This window comes from Lissotriton helveticus, chromosome 11 (genome assembly GCF_964261635.1).
Source record: "Lissotriton helveticus chromosome 11, aLisHel1.1, whole genome shotgun sequence".
Lineage (NCBI taxonomy): Eukaryota > Metazoa > Chordata > Amphibia > Caudata > Salamandridae > Lissotriton > Lissotriton helveticus.
The window spans coordinates 483,124,559-483,151,984 of NC_136072.1; positions in this window are offsets into that span (position 1 = coordinate 483,124,559).

Sequence of the window (27,426 nt, forward strand, 5' to 3'; positions counted from 1 at the left end):
GGTATGATTCTCTTCTGCCCAGTGGGTAGCCACACCTGATGTTGAATTCTTTAGCCTTATAGTGCTCTTGTGCTCTGCTGTTAATCTTAATTTGAATTTTCTCTCTGTTTTGCCTACATAAGCTTTGCCACACGGGCATTTTAAACTGTAGATTATATTGGTGGTATTGCAGTCCGATGTGTGCCGCAGTTTAATCTTAGCGCCTGTACTGGGAAGTGTAAGGATTTTACCAGTAATTATGTTATTGCAATGTATGCAGTTATAACATTTTTGAGTGCCTTTGTATTGAACGTTTTTGACTTTAGTAGACCCACTCTGTATCAGTTCCTGCAAATTTCTGGCCCTAGTGTATGCAAAAGTGGGTAGTTCTTGAAAGATGCCATTGAACTCAGATTCATTAACCAACAGTTCCCATCTTTTCTTTATAATTTTCTTGATTTGAACGGACTTATTAGAAAATTTAGAGACAAAAGTCGGGGTGTTTGAAAATTTCACAGGTCTCTTCTCAAATAGTTCATCCCTTTCCTTCATATATATTCTGGCCATATTTCTCTGTAATATGGTTTCAGGGTAACCCCTGTTGACAAATTTCTCCTTGAATTCTTCAATTTTTTGTTCTGCAACACATGAATCGGAACATATTCTTTTGATCCTGATGAATTGTGAGTACGGGAGATTTTCCATCAGACTTCTCGGATGAAAGCTTGAATGCATCAGTGTACTATTACGATCAGTGGGTTTAGTAAAAATTTCAGTGCTTAATTTGTTTTGCTCTTTCTTGATCAGAACATCCAGATAATGAATTTCATCTTGGCTAATGGAAAAAGTGAATTTTATTCTTGGGTCTCTGTTGTTGAGTTGATCAATAAGTTGGATTAACGTCTCCTTAGGACGAGTCCATATCAAGAAAATATCGTCGATATATCGGCAATATTGTGCTAAGCCTTGTGTCCATTCCTTTTGTGTGAGAATATAATCACTCTCAAATTTCGCCATATAAATATTCGCGTAGGCAGGTGCCCCAGAAAAGCCCATGGAGGTCCCTGTCAGCAGTCCAAAGTAATCTTCCTTCCACTGGAAGTAACTATTGTGTAAACAGAAAAACAAAAGCTGTAACAAAAAAATGTTGTGTTCTTGTGTTGTCTCCATCTCCGTCTCCAATGGAGAGTATCGGCCTGTAGCTCCATTTTCGAACCATTGGGGAAGTATCTTGACTATTTTTTACAACAATTTGTTCAAAGCTGGTGCACATATGTCAAAGACACAACAGATTTCCTTAAAAAGCTTCGCACAGTTGAATATTTGGTCAAAGAAGAGTGGCTATTATGTACAATTGATGTGACAGCTCTTTATACCTCAATAGCGCACACACAAGGAATGGATGCTGTAGAATGGGCATTATTGAAGATGGAGACAACACAAGAACACAAAAATTTTTTGTTACAGCTTTTGTTTTTCTGTTTACACAATAGTTACTTCCAGTGGAAGGAAGATTACTTTGGACAGCTGACAGGGACCTCCATGGGCTTTTCTGGGGCACATGCCTACGCGAATATTTATATGGCGAAATTTGAGAGTGATTATATTCTCACACAAAAGGAATGGACACAAGGCTTAGCACAATATTGCCGATATATCGACGATATTTTCTTGATATGGACTCGTCCTAAGGAGACGTTAATCCAACTTATTGATCAACTCAACAACAGAGACCCAAGAATAAAATTCACTTTTTCCATTAGCCAAGATGAAATTCATTATCTGGATGTTCTGATCAAGAAAGAGCAAAACAAATTAAGCACTGAAATTTTTACTAAACCCACTGATCGTAATAGTACACTGATGCATTCAAGCTTTCATCCAAGAAGTCTGGTGGAAAATCTCCCGTACTCACAATTCATCAGGATCAAAAGAATATGTTCCGATCCATGTGTTGCAGAACAAAAAATTGAAGAATTCAAGGAGAAATTTGTCAACAGGGGTTACCCTGAAACCATATTACAGAGAAATATGGCCAGAATATATATGAAGGAAAGGGATGAACTATTTGAGAAGAGACCTGTGAAATTTTCAAACACCCCGACTTTTGTCTCTAAATTTTCTAATAAGTCCGTTCAAATCAAGAAAATTATAAAGAAAAGATGGGAACTGTTGGTTAATGAATCTGAGTTCAATGGCATCTTTCAAGAACTACCCACTTTTGCATACACTAGGGCCAGAAATTTGCAGGAACTGATACAGAGTGGGTCTACTAAAGTCAAAAACGTTCAATACAAAGGCACTCAAAAATGTTATAACTGCATACATTGCAATAACATAATTACTGGTAAAATCCTTACACATCCCAGTACAGGCGCTAAGATTAAACTGCGGCACACATCGGACTGCAATACCACCAATATAATCTACAGTTTAAAATGCCCGTGTGGCAAAGCTTATGTAGGCAAAACAGAGAGAAAATTCAAATTAAGATTAACAGAGCACAAGAGCACTATAAGGCTAAAGAATTCAACATCAGGTGTGGCTACCCACTGGGCAGAAGAGAATCATACCATAGCTCAATTACGAGCACAAATAGTGGAGGTGGTAACAAAAGCAGATGGTGTGGATAATACTCAAAAACTTCTGCAGCGAGAAGTGTTTTGGATTGAGTTTCTAGAAACCATGCAGCCAAAAGGTCTTAATGACAAAATTGATATGAGTTGTTTTCTGTGAATTACTACAGTATAGCGATAATGGAGGAGGAACTACATGTGGAAAAGAAATAAATGTAAAACACTATAACAGCATAAGCATGTAGCAATGGTACTGTTAGTCATATATAGTGAGTTCATTTAGGCTATTTGTCTTTTTATCCATATACAACTCCATACGTGAGAAAGAGACAGCATGATATGTGGTATAATAGTATATTGATCAGTGTATTTGTCTGATGTATATTGTTCTTAGCAAAACCTACAAGATTCACTGTTTTTGAAAATAACACGTTGATAAATATGTGTAAGTTCGACTGGATAATGAACATATTGTGCATTACGATATATGTATAGGACCACATGATGAGAGAACTTTGTGAACATGTGCTATACAATAGTCAAGCTTATGTTATTAACATCGATATAAAAACGCACTGATGTTAGTGTAAGGATATAGATATTACACCTTACCTTCGATAAATCCTACTCTACTGGGGATTTAAAAATGCTCAAACTGAAGTTTCTATCGGGTAAAATACATAGAGATAGGGTATTATGTCGTCTTTTACGATAAAACTACACATCCCAGAATCCCATAGTCACATAACAACTATCCGGGTAAATAGGGGCCGACATCTTTGGCGCCTAAAACGATTAGGACGGCAGTCAGTCGGTGACCTACACGTCGGACGGATGAGTTCCGCCGCTAACGAAACTGTCTAAGTAAGTGTGGATATCATTCAATAAGACAACAAGTCAAATGTAATACTTGCAACCTTAGGTAGTTATAGAAGTATTTGTTCGCTTTTTGTTTAGCACGGTTAAGAACATGAACTAACTGAATGCTCCACACGCTAATACGAGAGTCTGCCGAAGGAGAGCGGAATATACGGTTGAGATTCGCCTTAAGCGACATTTCGCGTAAGTGTTACCAGTTTGTATCAAGGTATATAAGATAATAATTATCACGTATGGATGGCGAGTAACACGTATATTTATTTATTTAATTTATCAAATTTAGCACATGTAGAAAACCGACCTGATTTCACGTCCTCTGGTATGATTCCCGAAGCGGATTGATAAATATCACTTCGTTGAAGTTATACGATAGCACTCAAGTAAGTGCACACTATACGAGATACCCCACCCTTCTTTCAGCATTTGAATTAAATTAGAATGTGATAATATTTTCATGTTTACTTTAGAGCACGTCAACATTAAGAACTAATATACCGGGCTCCTGCAGTATATTCGCTGCGAGGTTGCAACACGAGACGTATCCCCTTCAGTAGAGTAAGTGACCACTCCAAAGCCAGTTAATGTTTAGATGAATTACGTGGTAACATAAACTTTAGAGAGTTTCATTCATCAAGTTTCAGGGTGAGGAGTGACGTTAGGGTATCCATCCTGTGAAACAACGAAATTAGGAAGGGTTCTCACTCGCATGTCAGAGGTTTGTGTGAACCAATGAGGTTATTATGTAGGCAGTCATTGTTAGACCAGCACACAGCATAATACGATTTAATGGAATACTGCGAATCATTTGTCTACTTTTGTATACATGGTCGGAAAGTGTGTACCAATTGTTTAATGTGTGTTAGATAGACACCGGAAGCATCAATGTATTTTTGGGCAGGTAGTTTGCCATAGGATAATTCACAATGAAGGAAAATGTATGTGATAATTTAAACTAGCGTAGTATGAACTGACACAGTGTTAATAGAGAAACGGAGGCACAGTGTTATTACAAGTGAAGGTTTCATAAATGCATTGTTAGATCCTAAGAATTCATAGAATTTAAGAATTGTAAACATTAATGGTTGTGATATGCGTTTAGTAATTGGAATTTTTTAATTTGCAGAATACAGCCCCTGAGGAAGGAACCACGGTTCCGAAATGCATTGGGCCAGCAACCAACTGTGGTTCATGAGATAAATAATGAAGTTAGATTACTTAATGAAGAAATGTATATGAGTGTATATAAGATGGAAACTTATTGTAATACAGGAATTGTAATTGTATGTTGATCAACTGAGAATCAGTATGAATACAAGTTACATGACTATAAGTTGATAAAAGATAATCAAGTAAACAACAGAACAAACAAAAGTAAAGTGTGTGGTATATTTAATTTAAGTATGATTTGAAATTGGAATTCATTTTGCATTAAAAATTGTGGACAGAAAAAGGAAAGCCCATATATGGCACACAATGGGCTCCTGGTTTCGCTCATCCTAGATTTAGCAAGGTCGTACGGGTGCCTCCCTTCTGTCGTCTCGGAGACAGTCCACCCCGCACCCCTCCCGGAATGTGCTTATCAGCCCTCTTCTGCTACCTACGACCTTGGCGGCTCTAACGAGCTGAAACAGCAGTTTTAGCAACAGTTGGTTCGTTTCACCGGGGAAGATTTTGGGTGCAGGGAATAAACAGGCTTGTAGAGACAAGGCTTCCAGCAGGGCCATAATATGGCGTGCTAATAGCGTAACGTGATGTGAGGTTGACTAAAGGAAATATTGCAATGTTAGTGCGTGTGCATTATATAAAAAGTGTTTAGTGACACCATGCTAATCACAACATATCGATTACTAGTATTTACGTAGTTGAGAAATCGATCCCGGTTCCTCAAACCCTCCTTTTAGCGTGGTGTAGCTAAATAAAAGACAAGTATCTAGTCCTCGAATACTTCTTCATCTATGGCCATCATTTCATGTATCTCTTTCTGCAACATTTGATGTTTAGTAGGGGCAGTATTGGGTACCCACGATGCAGTGATACGGGAAGCACAATAAGAGCAGCAAGCTGGACCACACTGTATCAAGACACAGCAGGTAAAGATGATGCCAGCAACCCCACCCAGGATCAACAGCAGTCTCCATCCCCAGGTCGACAAGAGTCCCCAAAACCAACCCGACAGTGACCAGGACCCATTTTCAGTGTGCATCTCTGAAGCGATGCGGTGCAATTTCTGGATGGCCAAATGGACTGAGGGGGCAGAGTCAGGAATGTAAACACAGCAAGAGCTGCCATTCACACGGCATGCTCCGCCTCGATCAGCCAAGATAACGTCTAGAACCATACGGTTCTGGAGCGCAACAAGTCTCGTCGCCTGAAGCTCTGCAGTGAGGTTCGTGAGGATGTCAGTTGTTATGTTAATGACATTTTCCACTACCCTGGACAATCTCCTTATTTCCCCGCTATTGAATATAGGACCACAAAAGGGTGTTAAACCCTTGCTGAAATCCGTGAATTGCTGCAAAGTGTCCGTTTGATCAACTTCAGTCATATCGAGTTGCCTGCGCCGCCTGTTGAGGAATGCAGTTGGAGTGGTACCTACAGGGAGTGGGCGTGCTGGATGTAGTCGATGCGTTTTATGATAATCGGATGGTGCTATGTATACTGGCGGGAAAAGAAAAGATAAGTAACAACGTCCTGCCCAATTGCGTGGCAACCAGGTGTATGCATGTTCCCCGCAAACAAAGTACACGTTTGGGGGCGTTATCAAGGGAGGGCTAATGCGTTTCTTCAGACGAAAGGTATAATTACAGATACTATCTCCCATCTGTATCCGACCCACCCCTTGTACACAGAATGCAGCTGATACATTCAAAATAGGAATGGGTACAGTACGATCTCTAGTAACATTTTGTTCAAGGAACAGCTGGAAATATCGTGAAGCATTAAAATCTCTAAAATCAGAAAGTTCATCCTGCAACCATGTCTTATTCATTGATACTAAATACAGTTGTATACATGCTTGTGGGTCTATCGCTCCCCGTCCCCCATTACCAGTTTGATTGAAACCATAGTGCACACGAACATAGTCCAGAATGATACTGTGTTCATTAACATCGTAATCCCTGCGTAGTTCGCCCCAGTGTCGGTAGATTGCTAAAAACAGTTTGTACCAAGCCTCACAGCTACCCAAATAGGATAAATGACGTGAAAGAAACAGATCATGGTTACGCACCACAGATGGTAGGAGCCCACAAACCCAGCAGTCAGTAGTGTTGGTGACACTGTGTGTTTGATGAAGCATTTCAACAAATACATTTTTAGCATATTTCTGGCGATGCCTTTCTTTGTGGGGTGCCAACGTAAACAGAAAATGCTCAGAGGGCGCAGCAGTGGATGGCAAAAATTTCTGTAACGGATAAACATGTTCTAAATACACAAACAAACCCATAAACGCTGCCACAATAACGGCTAAAACCACTACAAATGCTACCTTGACCTTCGTGGTCCAAGTGGAAAACATTGGCTCATAAAAGGGTATGTATCGTGGGGCAATCGGGAATTCTTCTTCTAAAACAATACGACCAAAAGGGTACATTCCTAGATAAAAGTCCAAAGTAGGCCTAGCAGTCCGTCCTGCCAGAGGGTTCTTCGCCCTGCGTCCGTTAGAGTCTCACAGGCAGACTCCTATCGTATATCCCAAATAAAATCAACCAGTAGTGCTCCAATCCACCTTCGTTGCACAACCTAGGCCTCTTATGTATGTTCAAATCTTCTTTCTGAACAGAGCACAAAAGATCAGAGTTCCAGCTCTCTACGAGTTCAGTCCAGTGTCTCGCTCAGCACCTCAGACCAAAAGACCCTGCAAACCCTGTCTTATGCAATGAAGTCCTTCCCTATCTCCTAAAGATGGGGTCTGAGGTGCCATGTTTAGGCTTTCATGGCCGTAGGTTGTAGCGCACATTACCCGGCACTTCCTGATCTGGAAAAAGGATGCCAGGTACTTTATGCACATGAGAACTTTCACTTGCCGGGGTACTGATAGCAGGATTCAAAGCTTTTGCAAATTTAGTAGGGACCAAGTCATCTGGTCTCGCTATTTCCTCCTCCAGCCTCGGTTCAATCTCGCAGGCGTCTGAAAAGGGTACAAGTGCAGCAGCTCTCTCTGTTTCCTGCGTTAGAATTCCCCCGGTGCGTTGCTGATCAAAGGGAAGCGGAAAGGGAAGCTTCTTTAGATGGGAGACATGTATCCAATGCTTCCTCCCATCTACTTTAACCGCCGTCCTGGTGGCCAAGAGTATTTGTCGTGGCTCAGACCACCTCGGAGCCAGACTGGTATCGCGCTCATATTTCTTCACCAATACCCATTGGCCGGGATGCAATCGATGACCGGGGCCCTCTGGCAGCGGCTGCAGCACAGAAGTTACCTGCTGATGAACAGAACGGAGGTCTTTAGTTAAAGCATAAAAGTAGTCAATCAACATAGGGTATTCAATATCTGCAAAGGAACGTGGTCTGGGTACCCCCCATACATTAGCAGGCCTACCAAATATTATTTCATACGGGGAGAGACCAGAACGAGAATGTGGGGTGACACGTAATGACATAAGAGCCAAAGGCAGGGTGTCAGGCCATTTTAACCCAGTGCTTTCCTGTATTTTGGCCATCTTTAGCTTAAGGATGCCATTATATTTTTCCACCAACCCTGCTGATTGCGGATGTCGGGCAGCGTGGAACTTTTGCTTGATGTGTAGACCCTCGCAAATGTTCTTGACAAGGGCCCCATGGAAATGCCCCCCGTTGTCCGGCCAGATCAAACGGGGCAATCCGAAGCGGGGCAGAAACTCTTTCAGGAGGGCTTTAGCTGTGGCCATTGCGGTATTTTCCTTGGTGGGGTAGGCTTCAACCCATTTGCTAAAAGCACATACCACCACCAGAACGTATTTCAAATTATTGACGCGCTCCATATGGCTATAATCCATTTGGAGCACTTCAAAAGGCAATGTGGGAGGTGCAAAATTCCCGCTCAATACGCTCTCCCCTTTTCCTGGATTATGTTGCAAACAAACCATACAGTATTGGACCAACCGGACAGCCGTCCTTTGAATATTAGGGTTGTTCCAAACTGGGTCCAAGAGCCCACAGATACCTTTCGCTCCTGTGTGTGCCGGTCCGTGAGCCATGATCACGACAGACTGTACTAGTGCATTAGGCAATAGCCATCGCTGTTTCTCTGTTAAATCAATCCAGCAGTTGTTTTCATCTAACCTTCCTACCTCTTTTTCCCATCTCTCTAATTCTGCAGGAGTAGCTTCCTTCTGTAACACTCTCACACTTTCCATAGTATTATCAAACATTTCAGAGTCCTCCACCCATCTTGCAGAAGTACTTACGAACATGGCGGACATAGGGGTCTGTGCTGTTTGTTTGGCCACCTGGTCGGCGAAAGCATTTCCCTCTCCCACTTCATCCACTATTGCTTTGTGTGCACTACACTTAATGATGGCTACTCTTTTTGGCAAGGTGAGGGCATGCAACAGTCGCACCACCAAGGGACCATTCTGAATTTTCTGGCCATGGGAAGTAAGGAAACCCCGCTCCCTCCACAGCCGCCCAAAGCTATGGGCCACGCCAAAAGCGTATTGGCTGTCCGTGTAAATATTGACTTCAAGTCCCTCACTCAACTCACAGGCTCGCAACAAGGCCATTAGTTCAGCAGCCTGAGCTGACCGGTGGGGTACTCGCAACGTTTCAACTATTGTTTTCAAAGTTGTGATTGCATACGCAGCTGTTGTTGTGCCATCTGCTAGTTTGAAACAAGACCCATCCACAAATAACTCCCCTTGAGGGTCATCTAGAGGGGTGTCGGTAAGGTCAACTCTGCCTTTAGTTTCTTCTTCAGTACGATAAATGCAGTCATGGGGGTCAGTATTATGTTCACTCGTAGGGAGTGGTAACAACGTGGCAGGGTTCAATATTGCACATCGAGTAATCGTAATATGTGGTGCAAACAGTGTCAACTCATATCCAGTGAGACGTGCACTTGTAAGGTGTTGCGTTTTGGTTTTGTTTAGCAATGTGTCTACAGCATGCGGTACCATCACAGTCAAATTAGAATTCAGAACGAGTCCTTCCGACTGCCGGATTGCCACTGCAACAGCCGCTGTGGCCCTCAGACAGCTAGGGAGTGCTCTTGCAACATTATCCAATGTGGCTGACAAATAAGCGCACGGTCTTTGCTTACCACCAAAGTCCTGCGTTAACACTGACAATGAACAACCGTCGACCTCGTGTACATATAGTACAAAAGGTTTACGATAGTCAGGAGTGCCCAAGACAGGAGCAGAACACAAAGCTGTTTTTAGAGAGTCAAAGGAATGCTGACATTCATCCGTCCAGGGCAGGGGTTCATGCACATCTTTCGTAGTCAAGTACAACAAAGGTTTAGCAAGAAGGGAAAAATTAGGTATCCATTGGCGACAGTAAGAGGTTATGCCAAGAAAAGCGCAAACTTCACGCTGCGTGCAAGGAACAGACATGTTAGAAATGGTAGTGATGCGTTCAGGTATTAGTCGTCTACCCTCCTTCGATAGTAAATGACCGAGGTAGGTCACTTCCTGTCGACAGTATTGGAATTTCGATAGGGAGACCTTATTTCCTTTAGCGGCCAAGTGATGCAATAATTTAACCGTGGCGTCCTTACAGCCTTCTTCCGTGTCAGAGGCAATGAGTAAATCATCCACATATTGCAACAGTACATTGCCACTCGGTAATTCCAGATCATCCAGCAAAGCTTTAAGGGCTTGGCTATATATGCTCGGGCTCTCAGTATAGCCTTGAGGTGCGCGACAGAAGCGGAAGCTTCGTCCAGATAACGAGAATCCAAAAATCTGCCTGCTATCAGGATGGATGGGAATGCTGAAGAAAGCATTTTTCAGGTCAATGACCGAAAAATACTTGGCCGTTGGCGGGATCATTGTGAGGATAGTGGTGATGTCCGTCACCACAGGGTATTGTGGCACCACTATCTTATTAATAGCTCGTAAATCAATCACAAAACGGTAAGCAGCACCCTGCTCACCAACATCAGAATTTCTTTTCAAAATCGGGAGAATCGGGCTATTGCAAATATTAGCATTCGTCTCCTCAATTACTCCTATATCAACCAGGTCCTGGATAATGCGTAGCAAAGCCTGCTCTCCTGCCGGCGCTATCTTGTACTGCGGGATGCGCGGCAGTTTCGCGCCTTGTTTTAAGGTAATGTGGATTGGAGGGATATCCAGTTTACCCACATCTGCATCCCCTGTTGCCCAAAGTGAGGCAGGGATGCCATCAAATTCGGACGGAAGGCGTTAATTTTTCGCGAAACATTGTTTCACGGGACCAACAGAGGGTCTGATCGTCAAATAGACCCCATCTGCAGAACAATGAATGGTTGCATTCAATTTCTTCAGCATATCCAATCCCAACAGATTTTCCCCACAATGCGAAGTCAGTAGTAGAGGAGTGTTAATGGTTGCAGGACCGATCGTGAAAGGGAGAGGTTTAGAGATGGGACTTACAACTGGGACTCCCGAGAATCCCACAGAAACATTATTTTGCCCGGACAGAGTCGCCCCTGGAACCAATGATCGAGCAACGGAACTATTCATTGCTCCTGTGTCAATTAGGAAATTCTCAGAGGTCCCCAACACTTCCCCCTTCACATAAGGTCCCCTTTGATTGACCGGAATCGACACTTGGCCTCCACTCTGTCCCTGGCTGTCCTATGCTGTCGCGTAAGCGTCTTGGTCCTCATACTCGTAAGCTTCATGGTAGTACTGTCTGCCTTGGGGACAATCAAAATGGTTCTTTTCCGACTTGCCTGGTCTTTCGTCTCTGGTCATGTCACTGCGGTCGCGGCCACCTCGTCCTCGCCCTCGCCCTCGGACTGCTCCACTCTGGGCAAGCAAGAACGGACACTGTGCTTTCCAGTGTCCCTCCTCTCTACAATAAGAACACTGGTTCAAACCTATTGGCGGGGCTCCTCCCGCACCCCTGCCTGTTCCCGCCCCTCTGGTCATAATTCCTCGACCTCCTCTCCCCCCTCCTTGTCCTCGCACCACTTGCTGCAGTAATATTCGAGTCTTCAGGTCCTTATTTTTCTTTTCCACTTTATCTTTATTTTCGTTCTCTCTATGTTCATAGTACTGGGCCATGCTTAGTATCACAGACGGGGTAGAGGTAGTCCATGTACTTTCCGCTGCCTCTAATCGCGCGGAAATCTCTGGGGCCAGATTCATAACGAATCTGTTAACAAACAGCCTAGTTCCACCTTCAGTAGCCAAATCTTGCCCGCTAAAGTCAATGAAAACCTCCTCGAACCTTGTGAAGAAATCGGACACACTTTCATCCTTCTTCTGCCTACAAGCGGACAATTTATCCCAATCAACTTTTCTGGGCGGAATCAGAGTGTGCATGAAGGCTATTATTTTTGCTGGTAGAGACGTTATTTCAGCCCTAGGTTTGTCCCCTGGTTTACGATCCTGATCCCAACCCTTCAACTCCTCCCATGTCCCCCCCAGTTCAGCATGATTAGAGTCGTGCACCTGTCGCCATATGTCAACGGGTACAAGTAACCCAAAGAACAACTCGATATCAGCTAGTGTCATTACAGCAGAGGCAGCCGCCTCAGTCAATTCTTTGTAGTAGGCGGTAGGATTCTTTCGGGGGTCGGGTAGTTGGGATTTCAGGGCTAGGACCTCACTCCTTTTCCAAGGGGTGTAAACCCATTGTTCCTGGAACCTAGCTGCTATCCCCGCCCGGGTGATTGCCTGATTACCGTCTCGTTGCTCAGGGACCTCGGGTTGGTAAATGGGATGGACTTCTCGCATAGGATGCTGAGTGGTCCACTGCGGACTCTTCAAGAATAATCTCCCCCGGTATTGAACCAGGGTGTCTATATTCTTGAATACCTCATTCGGGGTTAGGCTAAATTTATGGGACCAATCCCGAATATTATACAATATCTGAGGCGCAGTCCCGTCCCTGAAGCTGATTTCCCAAGACCAAATGAGTGAATTCGACATCTGGAATATCACGTGTTGCTGCATGACCGGCTCTAAATCTTTGACGGTACTCCATATATCAGTCACCGTATACACATCGCTCCTTATCCATCTAACAGCCTGATCTTCTAACACCTCTTTCTCACCATATCCCACGGATGATCTAGTGAAAAGTCGTTTGCCGTCCATTCCCCCAGTGGCCCCCCTCGGAGTCTGTTCCGGCTTGCCGGGGGCGACACAGACCGATGGAGAAATCCTCTCGGGAGTTGGGGAACATAGTTGTGCAGGAGGGAGTGCTAGTGCCGGCGTGGTATCGGGGACAAGCGTAGCCAGGCCCCTTCCCAGAGGAGAAGGTACCCCGATATGTCGCATGGAGGTAACAGGGCCCCGTTCCTCCAGGGCGGATGCCCGTAACCTAGCTTCGGGCTGGAAGGTATCGCTGGATATACGCGCTGTGGGGCATATGGCGGAGGGGGTCTAGTGTCCAGTAGTTCCTCTATCTCGTCCTCCGTTCCCCCTCGAGTCACGTAGCATTGGTCCACTTGTAGTTTAAATTGTCTATCTGCAATTTCGATATTCTTTTCTATTTTATTTTTATCATGCGCGATAGCTTTTTGGGTTATAGTCTGTCCCTGCTCAACCTTGAGGAGTTTTTCTGAACGAATGCGCCTTCTCTTCGCCTCTTTCTGCCATCTGTTAAGAGTGTCAAACATGGACTGTCGACTACGCTTAACAAAGAGACGCTCTTGTAAATACTGACGTTTCTTTTCATCAAAAGACCCAGTCTTCGGCCACTGCAATTCTACCTTATCCTTAGTGTATTTGTTCCATAAGGAATTAAAAATCAGTGGGCCAATACCGTGCTTGCAATACATATCGTGGCTGGGCGTCCCTTCCGGGGGGGCTGGCTGACTCTCGTCTAGCCTTACATCATCGCTGCGAACACAACCGAAACATAACTTGCTAAGGCACGGCATGTCCCTTTTTGTTTTATTTCTGCTGAAAAGGAATTAAGCGTAAATGCAAAAATAACAGAACCAAATGTCACTCAATCACAGCGCTCTCATTCACATGGCCATGTTTACACTCGGAACCCGCTCATGTCTTGCATTTTACAGTTTTAAGATGACATAATACACGAATACAAAACGTACAAGAACAAAGATGCAATCGAAAAGGTGGAGCCCGTCGACTCCCACCTGCGGAGAACTCTTCTGCTACTATTCAAAAACTGCAAAGAACATTTTCAACAACAGTCTCGTCCTCAGACTGCCTGGAGATAGTCACACAGGTTTTAAACCACAGACCGGCCTACAGGCCATCCGACAGTATTCATGGTTCACCTCCCGAACTATTCTGGCTGAGCCCGCCTTTAAGCGTCGCTCCAGATTTGTCCGGGTGCTACCCAATCTCAACCCTTGGCTTTCCCGACAACAGTCCGGCCGAGCGAGAACCGCAGTTCCCCTGAGGCGTGCAAACCTTATCTCCAGTATTCCTTACACAAAAGACACCAGGAGCGTCCGCACGTGCAGTCTCAATACTGCCTCGTCGGACCCCCCATCCAGAGTCTCTTCGTGACCACAAACCACCAGATGTCAATTTCAGAGTTTCTCCGTGACCACAGGCCACCAAATGCTAAGTACCAATATCCAGATCGGCATACGTAGTCCAACACACAAACGAGACACAACACTCACCTGGTGCACGCAGGTTTGCTGGAACGTTCTCCACTGCCAACTCTTGATAGAATCAATTGTTGCTGGTTCTCGGGTTACACCCGAAGGACTCCGGCGTGGGGCTACTAGCAGCTGAGGTCCTCTGAATCGGGAGGGCGGAGCAAACCCCGAATTTTCGCTGGTCTAGTCTGCAACCCCCCCCCCCCGACTGAAAGCACCCCTTTGTACGTCGTCTGTGTTTACACAGGGACGGCCCCAACGCGGAGTCCCGGCGGAGTCGCCAACTGAAGTACCGAAAAATTATTCTACCACCTCCCAATTATAGTTACGACATTACACAATCCCATTCCCATTACCAATAATCAGACGGTTGGCAGTGTAGAAGGTCCAAGCGTTTATTATGACAAACAAACTCTGCCAGAGGAGCTTCCTGCAGCCTCACCCAACGAGGTCTGCCAAGAAGACTGCTGGCACCCTGTCAGTGCATCACATATATACTGTTACATTGGCATCAGCATAGCCCAACATGGAAAAGTACAAATTGGTACAGACTGGTACAGAAAAAGGAAAGCCCATATATGGCACACAATGGGCTCCTGGTTTCGCTCATCCTAGATTTGGCAAGGTCGTACGGGTGCCTCCCTTCTGTCGTCTCGGAGACAGTCCACCCCGCACCCCTCCCGGAATGTGCTTATCGGCCCTCTTCTGCTACCTACGACCTTGGCGGCTCTAACGAGCTGAAACAGCAGTTTTAGCAACAGTTGGTTCGTTTCACCGGGGAAGATTTTGGGTGCAGGGAATAAACAGGCTTGTAGAGACAAGGCTTCCAGCAGGGCCATAATATGGCGTGCTAATAGCGTAACGTGATGTGAGGTTGACTAAAGGAAATATTGCAATGTTAGTGCGTGTGCATTATATAAAAAGTGTTTAGTGACACCATGCTAATCACAACATATCGATTACTAGTATTTACGTAGTTGAGAAATCGATCCCGGTTCCTCAGGTGTGTGTAGCAAACAATGACCAGCTAACAATTAAAGCCTCTGTAACTGCCCCTTTAAGTCACAAAGAAGAGAAGATGGGGCCATTTACGAGAAAGGATACATTCTGTGGGGGTAACTAACTCTGTATTCCTGAAATATGGAAGAAGTTGCATGACCTTGACTCACGCACAAAGGAAAAGCTGGCCAGTAGAAGGAAGCAAGCTACTGGACTGTAGGAGGACCTTTTACCCAGCCACCCATTACAGCAATGGATGAGGCCATCAAGAGCACCATCACTACTGAGTTATATCTGGCCTAAGAAATATTGACACATCAGGACTGCCTGAGCAAGACCTAGGTTAATGTCAAAAAATGTTTAAATTAAAAATCACATACAAATATTTGACTCTTAAATATGTTTATTATAACTGTCATTTAATTCTGTCAAAACAAATTCCATTAGATTGTGATTATTTAAGACATCAATGCATTAATCTGTATTATGTACAATAAAATGCATTATGGGAGTTGCAGTATAATCAAAGTCTTTTATGAATAAAAATGAATGCACAGCTTACTGTATATATTATAAGTGAATGATTTTTCAAACTATAATAACTTTAAGATTTGGTAGCATTATCCTGGAACGATAAAAAAAATAGTACATTTAACAGGCTTACACTAGTACATACACTCTTAAGTAGTATTCTAACTTGTGCTTTTATGAGAAATACTCGAATAAAGCCTCTATGAATGATAGTATTCTAAAAACACATAATTTTAATGTAAGCTGTATTGCATTTCATTTATAGACAAAGAATACATTACAGAGGAACATGATGATCACAATGTGGATGATGTAGGGCATCAGGAGTATAATAACAATGATGTGTCTCCAGCAATTGAAATAACACCAACATTGTCTGAAATGACATTGCCTACAAGAAGACACCCACCTAGATCTAAAAGACTTGTATGAACAACAACACTATGTACAAGAACATTTGTATTCTGAGCCTCAAGGAGGCAAAGATTATAACTGCTATGACCTAGACTTCCAAGAAGACCTGGTGATACAGGTGTCAAACCATTTAGAAAAGTATTTGTTCTAACTGGAAAACCATCATTAGATATTCAAACAAAATAATTAGATGCAATTCAAATGTTAGCACTCAACATTGATTAAGGCACACCTGCTATGATTAATCACATTTACAATTTGAATGAAACAATAAAGACAATGATTAATTGTTTGCTGAGAACACACAGCAGCCAAATTAAAGATATTGACGTGTTGCATTTAAAGTGCCATTTTTTGAAGAAAAAAGAGATTGGTACCTGCCAATAGGGATACTCAGTCGTCGCATCGTACATATCCAGTAAGAAATGTCACATATTACAAAGATGTTGCAAAAAGTTTAGGGCAGCTTTGTGTTTTGATAGTATCTCTCCCTCTGCCCTCATATTGTTATGCTGCGCGAGGCTGGCGTGTCACACTTGGAATACTCTACTCATGTGAGTCAGGCCATTCTCGGAGAGGCGGTTGCTGGAGGTAGCAGGTTGGGAGCCCTGTTGTGTGAAGAGACTCAATTACAACTTACTACGTTGGATCTACGTTGGTGTCCGTCTACTTAACTTCATACTTGAAAAATTACATTCTGTCTAGAATTGTTGCAAACTATGCAATATGTTCTAGAGGTACACCTGCTCTAGAAAGTGAGGAAGCTTCCGACCACAGAAGTATGTTTATGTCTGATGTCATAAGATCTAGGCCTACACATAGTCAAGCTGCTATTTTTGATGTTCTAATCTAGAGGGGCCCACTCTCAGCAAACACAGAGACATTTAAAAAAAATTTTTTTACATCCAATAAAAAAATCTTTTTTTGCATTACTGTGCATTTCTAAATCTTGTTGAAATAAAGAAAAAAAATATTACACAGGCGCTATTGTAAGTCCTCACATTTCCTGTGAATAAACGTGGAAATAAAAATTACCTCTCTGCATTTTGACTGTGACTCCTCATTAGAAATTGCATGTTTTTTTATTTGAATACACTTACCTTAAAAATTATTCTAGATAATGTAACAGCGACTCTTTCTTCCACCTGCTGCTCTGGTGGCAGCTTGGGTTTGGTTTGGAGGTCAGCAGTCTTCCTCTTCATCAGAGCTGTCCTGCTTAAACTGCATTGGAAGTCCCCTCCTACCAGCGATATTGTGAAGCAAACACACACTATGACAATCTTTCATGCCACTGGAGGTGAATATTTGAGTGCTCTCCCGCTCTTTTGAAGGTAGCAAAACCTCACCCCACGCAGCTCAAAACTGCACTTTTTAACAACCCTTGATCACTTGTCGGCAATATTGATAGTGTTTGCTCCTTTTAGTTGCTTTGAGATATGGTGTCATAATCCTGGTGTGTAGTGCATAAGGATTGTCAAATAACAAAAAAGATATATAACATAAAAACCACAACTATACAGTATGGCTAAATATAAATAAATGTTGGAAAAAGTAAATAGCTAAAAGAAAATCATCCCTAAAGACTTCATTTGCAAGCCAGTTGTTTAGGGTACAGCGCCGGAAGCTATTAAAGACCCAGCAGTCAATCCGAAAGTTTAAGGAGTGCTGGCTCTTCTAATTCCTGTAGAAAAATTCAGTAGCACTAGGGGCCCGATGTAGGTAAAATAGATTTACCGATTTTTAAATACCGAATCATACCGATTCGGTAATTAAAAATCGGTAAATCTAAGGGGTGGAGATGTAGGAACATCCAGATGTTCCTTTTTCCGAATCGGTAAATATCTGTATCTACCGAATCGGTAAATACCGACCAGTAATGCCCCATTCATTCCTATGGGCTTTGAAGCCCATAGGAATGAATGGGGCATTACCGGTCGGTATTTACCGAATCGTTAAATACAGATTTTGCCAAGGGTGCAGGGGGTGTCACTTTGACACCCTCTAGCACCCCCAAAAAAGATTCGGGGGCCATGTGGCAGGCATACCTGCCCTAAGGGCAGGTCTGCCTGTCATATGGCACAGGTGTGCATGCACACATGTGCATGCACACCTGAATCGGTATTTTACCATCAAATATATTTGATGGTAAAATACCGAATCGTTAAGGGTTGTGGGACTCAGAAGAGTCCCACCTACATGTCAAAAATACCGATTAGGTATGAATACCGATTCGGTATTTTACAGAATCGGTAAATTTACTGATCGGTAAATTTACCGATTCTGTAAAATACTGGGCCCTACATACCAAATCAGATTTACCGGTCGGTAACGGCCGAAAATACCGATTTTCGGCCGTTACCGACCGACCTACATCTAGCCCTAGGAGGGTAAATTAAGACATGTGTGCAATCAACACAGCCTATGATTTGTGGTAAATGTGCTACAACAACAAATCTTTTTTAGATTGCAGCAGGTCCTGTGGAGAACAGGGTACTATATCTATGAATATTAAGCAGGATTAAATCCAAACAATTATGAAAGAAAAGTGAAAGTGATCTTTGATAGAGCCCGCCCGCTGCGGCAAAAACCCCTTGATTGCGGACTACACTTTTAGGGGCTTATTTCCAAGCACCTTGCGCCACTGGTACATCACTTATAAAAAGTGAAGCACCAGCAGTTACAAGAAGTTAAGCGCTTGAATGTGAGTTAGTAATGAAACACTCCTGTGTGGGTCCCTACACAACACAAGGTCTTACTCAGCAATGACATCCAAAAAAACGGTGTTGCTGAAAATGTACTTGTTATATATCTCCTCCTTAGTCTGCTGAATCCAGGCACCCTATCTCTGAAAATGTTCTTCTGTCTTTTTCTTCTCCTGTGCTGGTGTGGAGCAAACAGCCTCATCCTCCTCACCATAGCACAGCCATTGTGTAAAAAAAAGTATGTTTCCACCCCTTTTATAGATTCCACCTGATTACCATCTGTTTCATATTGATTCTAATCTATGAGTACAAAAATCTGTTTTTGAAACCATTCACTTTTACGTTTCGAAATAGGAAATACTAATTGAGATTCAGAAATAGGTCATTAATAATTCCAGTTACAAAAATAGTGATTCAGTAAGATTCAGTATGCATTGTAATGTTGTGAGAATGGAACCAAAAAACATGTTGCTACATACCAAATTTACCTTTTCACAATCGCTAACCTATTGTTGATCTATTTAACAATCACAAACAGCTAGTACATCTGTACCTAGTTCCTTTAAAATCCCTGTACAAGATTTTCTAAAGATGGATGTCCTACTGGAAGAATTGTTAGAAGGTGTAGAAGTGAAGGTTGATGTTCTTACTCCTCGCTCAGGGTCTCAATGTTTCAGCTTTCAATGTGGGCACGGTGATTGCAGAGCTGGACTAGGGGAAGGAGAAGCATGCTGTAATTCCCGTGGCAATTCAGAGGAATCCTGTCAGCTGAGATGGAGCCTGGATTCTCATTTCCTCAAGAGACTGAGGTGAAAAGCAAGGTTTTCAAAGATATCAAAAAGGAACCTCGACAGATGGTCCCAGAACTAGTATGGTAAACTGCAGGACTTCGAGTGATTCAGGATAAGAAGATCCATGCTTTGCTCATGTTAGCACTTCAAAGAGTTTTTTAGAAAATATAAGTTACAAAAAAGGGATAGGAGGTTCTGAGGTTTGAAGTCACTCAAATATAACCCCATGTTAGGTGTTTGTAATATAGTTGCCCCATCTCCAGGAAGACCCAGGCACTTCTGACACGAGGCAATTGGAGAACATAGAAAATCTCTCTTGAAGACCCGTGTTGAAAATAAGCTTATTAGCTGAACTAAAAAGTGTGTTTTTCCTTCCATTACCATTTTGGTGCCTGCGCCATATGTAATGAGCTTCAAGGAGTTCTACAGTTATTAGTATTTGTGTGACAATATTCCAAGTGATCCTATAACAGTGAATTGGAAGAACCACTTTGGTTTCACCGGCATTAGGGGTGGTATTATGTACCCTTTCTATGGGACTATATTTTACGTGTTATTGTATTATTTTATATTAAAAAAATAGTTCAAAAATATGAAAATGTATAGGCATTGTGTGTTTACAATTAATGCAGGTCACAAATGGTGGTCATGTTGATGGTCTATAAAAGGCAAGCAACTTGCAATTTGTGTGAGACATCCAGTACATGGTCATGAGTGTGCCCCTCTTAGGTATCACTCAAGCTCAATAATCAAAACTCCATGTGTGGGATTAGTATCTGTACCCAGAGGCCGTCATGGATAAAAGTCTAATAAATGATGCTGGAATCATGATAGAAATCCCCACATTTTGTGAGATTTATGGACTCGGTTGCTATTTAATTTGCACTGCAAGTAGAACAAGCAGCCTTCTAGAAGCAAGTTTATGAAGGACACATCTGTTGTGATCTTCAACAAATATTTCTGCCAGAAGCAGAAGGCAGTCAGTCTTTGTATACCATTTCATTATTTTCCTTGTACTTTTACTTTAACTCAACTGTATCTGGACAGCGCGAATCCACTCATTTGCCTCAGCTTTACAGACTCTGGATACTGCGGGCAAATTCTTGAATTCTGCTGAAATGCTGCATTGTGGCAGAAAAACTTGTGCTGTGTTGTGTCCCCTCCTTATGACATGGATGTGCTGTATTTATGGTACGGCGCACCATGGCACAAGTACAGAGGTTGCATCAAAAACCTCGATGCACTAGTGAGAAAAATGACACAGTGTTGTAAGGCATATGTGACTCAAAGCTGATTTGCTTGTTGTAGAGCACCTTTATGAGCTGCAAATCAGCTTTGTGGGTGTGTTTTGCTTGGAGGGAAACTTTCAACAAATGGCGCATTTGAGTCTACAGCACTTCTGACCACCAATAGCAGGACAAAATGGAGAGCAACAACTCCATCCTCCGTCAGGGGAAGAGGAAGAAGAAGATCAATTTCACTGAGGAGGGGAGGCAAATATTAATACTAGAGGTGACAAAGAATGAACACCGTCTTTTTGTCACTGCCAAATGCCATTAGGGAAGAAGAAAGGTCTTTCCAGATTTGTGAACCCTGCTGCTGTTCACAGGTGTCAGGGGGGACAAATGAGAAGAAAAGTCTTACTAAGCAAAATATGTGAAAGCAGGTGGAGGTGAAACAGGGAATTGTGAAGTCTCATTGTGGGGTAAGTGTCCAGGATGAGGGGCACATTTCTTGGAGGGTTGAAGGGTGAACTGTTTGGGCCTAGCTATGTGCGCAACCAAAGTTGGTTGATGTTGCTGAATATGCTCACCACTATCTTGTGAGGTCCAATATGAGCCATTACTCTCACATGCAGGTAGGCATGTTGGTCAATGGCATAATGTAACAAATTATGGTGTTGGTGTCTCCTGAGATTCAATATGTAATCTGGGTGTCATCGGTGTTTGAAATGAAGTAGAGTCACTGGGTCTGAATGATGACTGCCAGAGGATGTGATGGTAACTATCCCCTTCAGAGATGGTTCTCTGTGTCTACTGTTGTGTACTCTGGAGATGACTGAGTGTGCGCTAGCAAACTATTGGATTCCACACAAAGTATAGTATATACATGCCCCTACACATTCCTGCAGTGTAGCAAAGTTGTTTGCTGTGTAGAGTTGTGTGGATGTGTATCAGATATGACCCCAAAGGCCACAATATTGCACAAATTGCATGCAGGACAGTTTAGCAAGCCAGATGTGTGTGCTGTGCTGATTGAAAGGCAGAGTGCAGGATTATATGTAATACATGACATAAAAACAAAACTTGGTTAGGGTTGGGGCGCTAACTGATAGCTAGAGAAATTCTGCAGGTGTCCTGTTACAATGGTCTCAGCAGTGGTATCAAGAAGCTAATGTAACACGAGTCTAGGCACAAACCAGGAAAGCAATGCAAGGGCAGGCAAGCAAGCTGCCTAGCTGTGTTCCATTGTGTGTCAATACACAAATAAGCCCTCTTGTTTATACAGAGATTGTTAGTACAATGTAAAGGTATTGCCCTCTGAAAGGCAACAATAGTGTAATATTGCCTCATGTACTTGTAGTAAAATATGTTCCACATGTCCCTGTGTACTTAAAAGTGTATAACAAGTCAATCAGAATGTCACCAAAATCATCTACGTATACATCTGTTATGGATCATTATTGACATATGTTTTTATCTCTTTCCAGAGGAACAAACAACATGTCCTGTAGAACAGCCTGTCCCTGATGATGAACCTGTTGGTGATGCAATCCGGCACCCCATGGACGATGACAAATTCTAAACACTTCTGGACTCTTTTGAATCTTTTCTTCCGGTCTTGCCAAGGTAAGACAACGTGGCAAGTTCTCCAGAGGAACCCTCACCCCAGGACATGCCCCATCTATCTGTACTAAGCCAGCTGTGGGCTCCGAGGACAGTTGATGAGATGCAGGTGTGGATAAAGACCAAAGTGGGCACCCAACTAGTAGTCTGTAGGTGTCTGAGTATTAATAAGGGTTTAGCAAAGGTATTACAGACAACTATTCCTGGCTCCATGGGATTGATTACTCCCTAGCTGACATCACTGGTGTCATGATGCAGAATGCCCAACAACAATGAAGTTGCCATACAGCTGGTGGCCAGCCGTAAACTCAGGAAATCCCTGGAACTCAAGTTGGACTCCTACTTGATAACAACCGCTTCCCTCAATAGCAATGCTGTTGCTTAGTTGGCAAGCCAACAGAGCCTCTCCAGAGATTTCCAAGCTGACTTACTGGCCCAAACTAAATGCTGGTGGGGACAGGGGAGACACATCTTTTGCCTCTGATGTGTGTGTACCTCAGATGCCTTTCATACAAACACCACCAACTGCAGTGTAGGCACAATATCCATCAGAGGAGGATGATGTGGAGTTCCCCACTTTCCATCAGCAAACTGCCAGATACAATTTGTGAATCCCTCTTGGCTCATTTCCTAGTGGTTTTGTGCTTAACATCATTCCACCTCCTGTGTCATCCAGTACTGGATTTTTGTTTGTGCAACTGTTGATCTAATCCACCTATGGACTTTCAGGCAAGCTTACCTTCCCTAATGACAATGTGTGCCTCCTCACTGAAATACTCCTCACCTCCACATGTTGCATGACATGTCTTCCAAATGGACTCTCTCTGGACATCATTAGCTTCAAATAACTGTTGATGTTTCTCTAAAAAATCTACAGTTAGACTCACAAGAGACATTGTGAGGGACCTACAATCTTGAATAAAAATAATTAATGTATACAAATTTCGTCTAAATCACAAGGAGTATTGTATGTTTGTTTCTGAAAGGACTACATATACCATGGTGGAAGTGCAAAATCCTCACCCTCTTGTTTACATTTCAAGAAGAGTGAGCTAAAGTCAATTGCACATGCTGTCTTTAGATATGTACCTACACTAAGTCCATCCATTGCAAAGGTATTTTGAGGAATATATTGTCTTCCAATAGGACGTCAGAGTTTAACAACAAGCCACAGTTACTTGATTGACATACATTCACAATCTGTTTCTAATCACACAAATACTTACTTCTTGTTAACAGGATGTGTGAGGCATGGGAGGCCATAACACTGTGCCACTCATCTACAAATATGTTGCTCAGTGAACATGACAACTTGGTCATCCTAATCCAGTACCATGAATGTCAGTAACCAAGAAATGCAGGGACTCCTTTTGGGTCCTGTGTCAACTGATAAATGGTGAAAAATGCTACACTGGCATAAAAAGAAAATGTATCTCTCTGAGCCTGAGAGCCTCCCATGTATTGAGTGTGAGTGCAACCCCATATTTCATCTATTTTACATTGTACATACAAATGTTTTGCATAAGTGCCAGAACACGGAACCAGAAACAATGCAAAACCTCCACAGGGAAGAGAACCTAGGATATTCTGGGCATGAAACATTTAAAGTTGTTGATCACAGTGAGCTGCATGATGTGCCACACTTAGCAAGTAGTTACCTAGAGGGGTAAACCCAAATAGTGTCACTGGGACCTGGGTATAGAACGGTACATAAGAGCAGTGGTCCCAGTAAACAATTTATTTACACACAAAATATACAATAATTAAAAAAATTAAATGGAAGGACCGTGGTATGCTTCATGTACAGTTTTATTTAATCACACTGAACAGACATTAATTCATAACATTTGTTTCCACAATGCCAAACAAATACAGTGCCCCACAAGGACAAAGAGGGGAGGGTGGGGGTATTGTGGTTGAAAGGGTGAATGAAACGAAGTGTAAATCACAAAATCTGTTGTTTAAAAAGCAAGAGGGCTCATATCTAAAGCCAGATTATTCACAATGTATCCAAATGTTAAACAGCCATGGTTTAAAACAGTAGCACAGTGATTAATCGCAGTTGGTCAAACTGGCTAGAATTACAGATGTCAATGTTTCGACCTCTAGAGAATAGTAGGTTATTGGGTCCCTTACGCCGGGGTCTTCCTCAGGACAGGAGTGAAGGAGAAGGGGAGGTTCCCTAGGGATACAACATAAAGAACCATAAAGACTAAAATGATCCATGTAAGACGTGAGATAAAACTAAACAGAGGGCCTGGGCCCAAGCGTTTACCATGAAGAGGCCGTAAATGAGGCCTGAAGAGAGAGTATGGGCACGTAGGCTCCAGAGTGGTGAGCGAGGACAGACACCTGCAAAAATAAGGTGCAAAATCAGATTTGGAATCAAGAGGCCCACCTATGTAGTAAAGAGGTGGTTGGGCCAAATCTGTTAACTTACTTGAGAGGATATCAATCCATGAAGGAGGGAAGAAAGGCCATGCCAGATTAGTCAGCTGGGCCTTGAAATGTGTTCAATTCTAAAAACAAATGTGAAGAAGTGCTTGTCAGGACCCAAAATTGCATAATCCACCCCACGGGCTGGAAACAGGTTATGTTGTCTTCCAACTCATGCTCGAAATACCTGATATAATTGCCGAGCCGTCAACTGGGCCTTGTAATTCGTTCAATTCTAAAAACAAATGTGAAGAAAGTGCTTGTCAGGACCCAATATTGCATAATCCACCCCACGGGCTGGAAACAGGTTATGTTGTCTTCCAACTCATGCTCGAAATACCTGATATAATTGCAGAGTCAGGCAAGAACACTCCGTTTGTTAAAAGTCTCTAAAAAAAAAGGACAAGGGTTCCGGTTAGTAAACCAAACCCAAACACTGTGAGAGTGTTAAATATAGAGGTTAGTAGCTACGTGAATGATGGGGAACCGGAGCAATCATTCCTGCTGTTTAAATAGGCATGCTTGGGGAGGTCAAGTGCACGCGTGTGTCGTCACCGTGCAGGCGCTCACTGCATGCCAAACCATGACAGATGCAGAAGTAAGGGAAGACAAACTGTCTAAGGGTGCGCCCTTCCTTGACCTATCAAGAGCCTGCTATTTCCGTTCTAATTTTGGAAAAATACTGTGATGTAAAGTATCATTGTTATCCCGGTAAAGGAGACTGGACAAAATAGAGAGAAAATGGATTCCATTCACTGTTTAAAGGAAACGTATTCCCTTTTTTTCTGTATCCTGTTCCTGTCAAACAACGGTTTTTCTCTCGATCCCTCTGTGGGCCACTGGAGGGTGCTGTTGGGCTGTTGAGCAGCGATCGAGCGGCGTGGAGCAGTCGAGCTGCAGCGGGAGAGGAGCAGGAGAGGAGGGTGCCGGAGCGGGCTTTTTGGCTTTTGGAGCGGGTTGAGAGCGCTGGTGAGCACCGGAGCACCGGTGGGATCAAAGCCGGCATACTGCATCGCACCGCACCACATCGTGATACTGAAGCCAGGTGCGAGCCGCGAGCCGCTGGACGAGAGCGCTGGTGGAGCTCTAAAGCGCTCTAAAGCCCTGAGGCTGTTTCCACCTCGGAAGCCCAGGGGATTCCATTCCAGCTCTGCGCCGCACCGCCCTGCAGTAGTTCAAGTAGAAGCAGGAGCGGGGTGCCGGGAGCAGGCTGAGAGCTGAGAGCTACTCCCAGGCTGACTTGGTGCTCGGAGCCTTGAAGTACTGCGTCACACCAGTGCCAGACGCAGATGCAGGTAAACAAACTGGAGCATTTCAATACCGTCTGGAGCATAAGTGAATTTTGAGGCTTTGAAAGCGCCGTGGCATCCCGAAGCCCTGAAGCCCCCGAGGCGCTGCCGGCCACATGTCTGACCTAAATGCTTGACCATAGGAGAGGACCCAAAGCCTGTTCAGAGGAGAGGCGGCAGCACGGAGGTGCCCAAAGTGGTTGGAACGCCTAAAGCATCTTTTGAGGAATCCTGCGAGTGAGCAGTGATCAGCATACCCGCTGAGGAGAGGTGGAGGGTGTTGAGTATTAGCGGCAACAGAGGAAACAGCGGGGGTGTGCAGTGGCAAAGGCAGCCATAGCTGGAGCCACTGTTTTGAAAGGACTTTGGAGAGGGGTGGAGTGGAGTGCAGAGGGGGTGTTTGGGCCAGGTCAGTTTACTTATTAACGGCCACAACCCGTGTTTAATGACCATCATATTAAGCAAGTATACACCTAGCAAGTTCCCATCGCAAAGGTCGCCAAGGGCAGTGAGAGGCCTGGAGTTCAGTCGGTGGAAACAATGAGGTCGGAAAAACACGAGGAAACCCCCCGCAGACCACAAAACGGACCACAAAACGGAAAACAAAAGCAAAGGCAAATACTAGCCCCTGTAAAGATACTGTAGCCAATACCCCTACTACCCCACTAATACCTCCAATCTATTCAATATTCAGCTCTATGAAGCCCACTGGAAAATTCACCTTTTTGAAAGATCCTGTGTCTGCGATATACACAATGTCAGCAATCCCAAATGGACTACAAAAACCTATGACTCCGAGCAAGGCAATCATGCAGTCAGTTGTTCCAGAGCCCCCCCCGTCCGGTGCAACCGTCACCCCAGCGAAGGGCTTTGGAAAAGTTGAATCAGACAAGAGCCCACAAATAGCTCTGAGGAATAACAAGCACAAGATACAAATTCAAGCACAAGTACATACGGTACACACGGAGCACGCGTTTAACAGTAGTCACGACCCGGCTCAAGAACAAATGAATCGTTCAATGCCGTCAGGTATCATTGACTGAAAACTGGACAGTCCTAGTGAAAAACCCTTGGGCGACAGTATGTCGACCATGTGGCCTCAAAGGACCACCACGAATTTAACAAAGTCAGTTCCATTAACAATTGACATAAATCAAGAACTACCAAGGACCAGTAGCCCTCTGGTCGCGGGTGTTGATGTAGGAAGCCATAATGCTAGTGGGATTGATGCTGCGTACAAGGTACAATCAAATAATCACTCAACCCT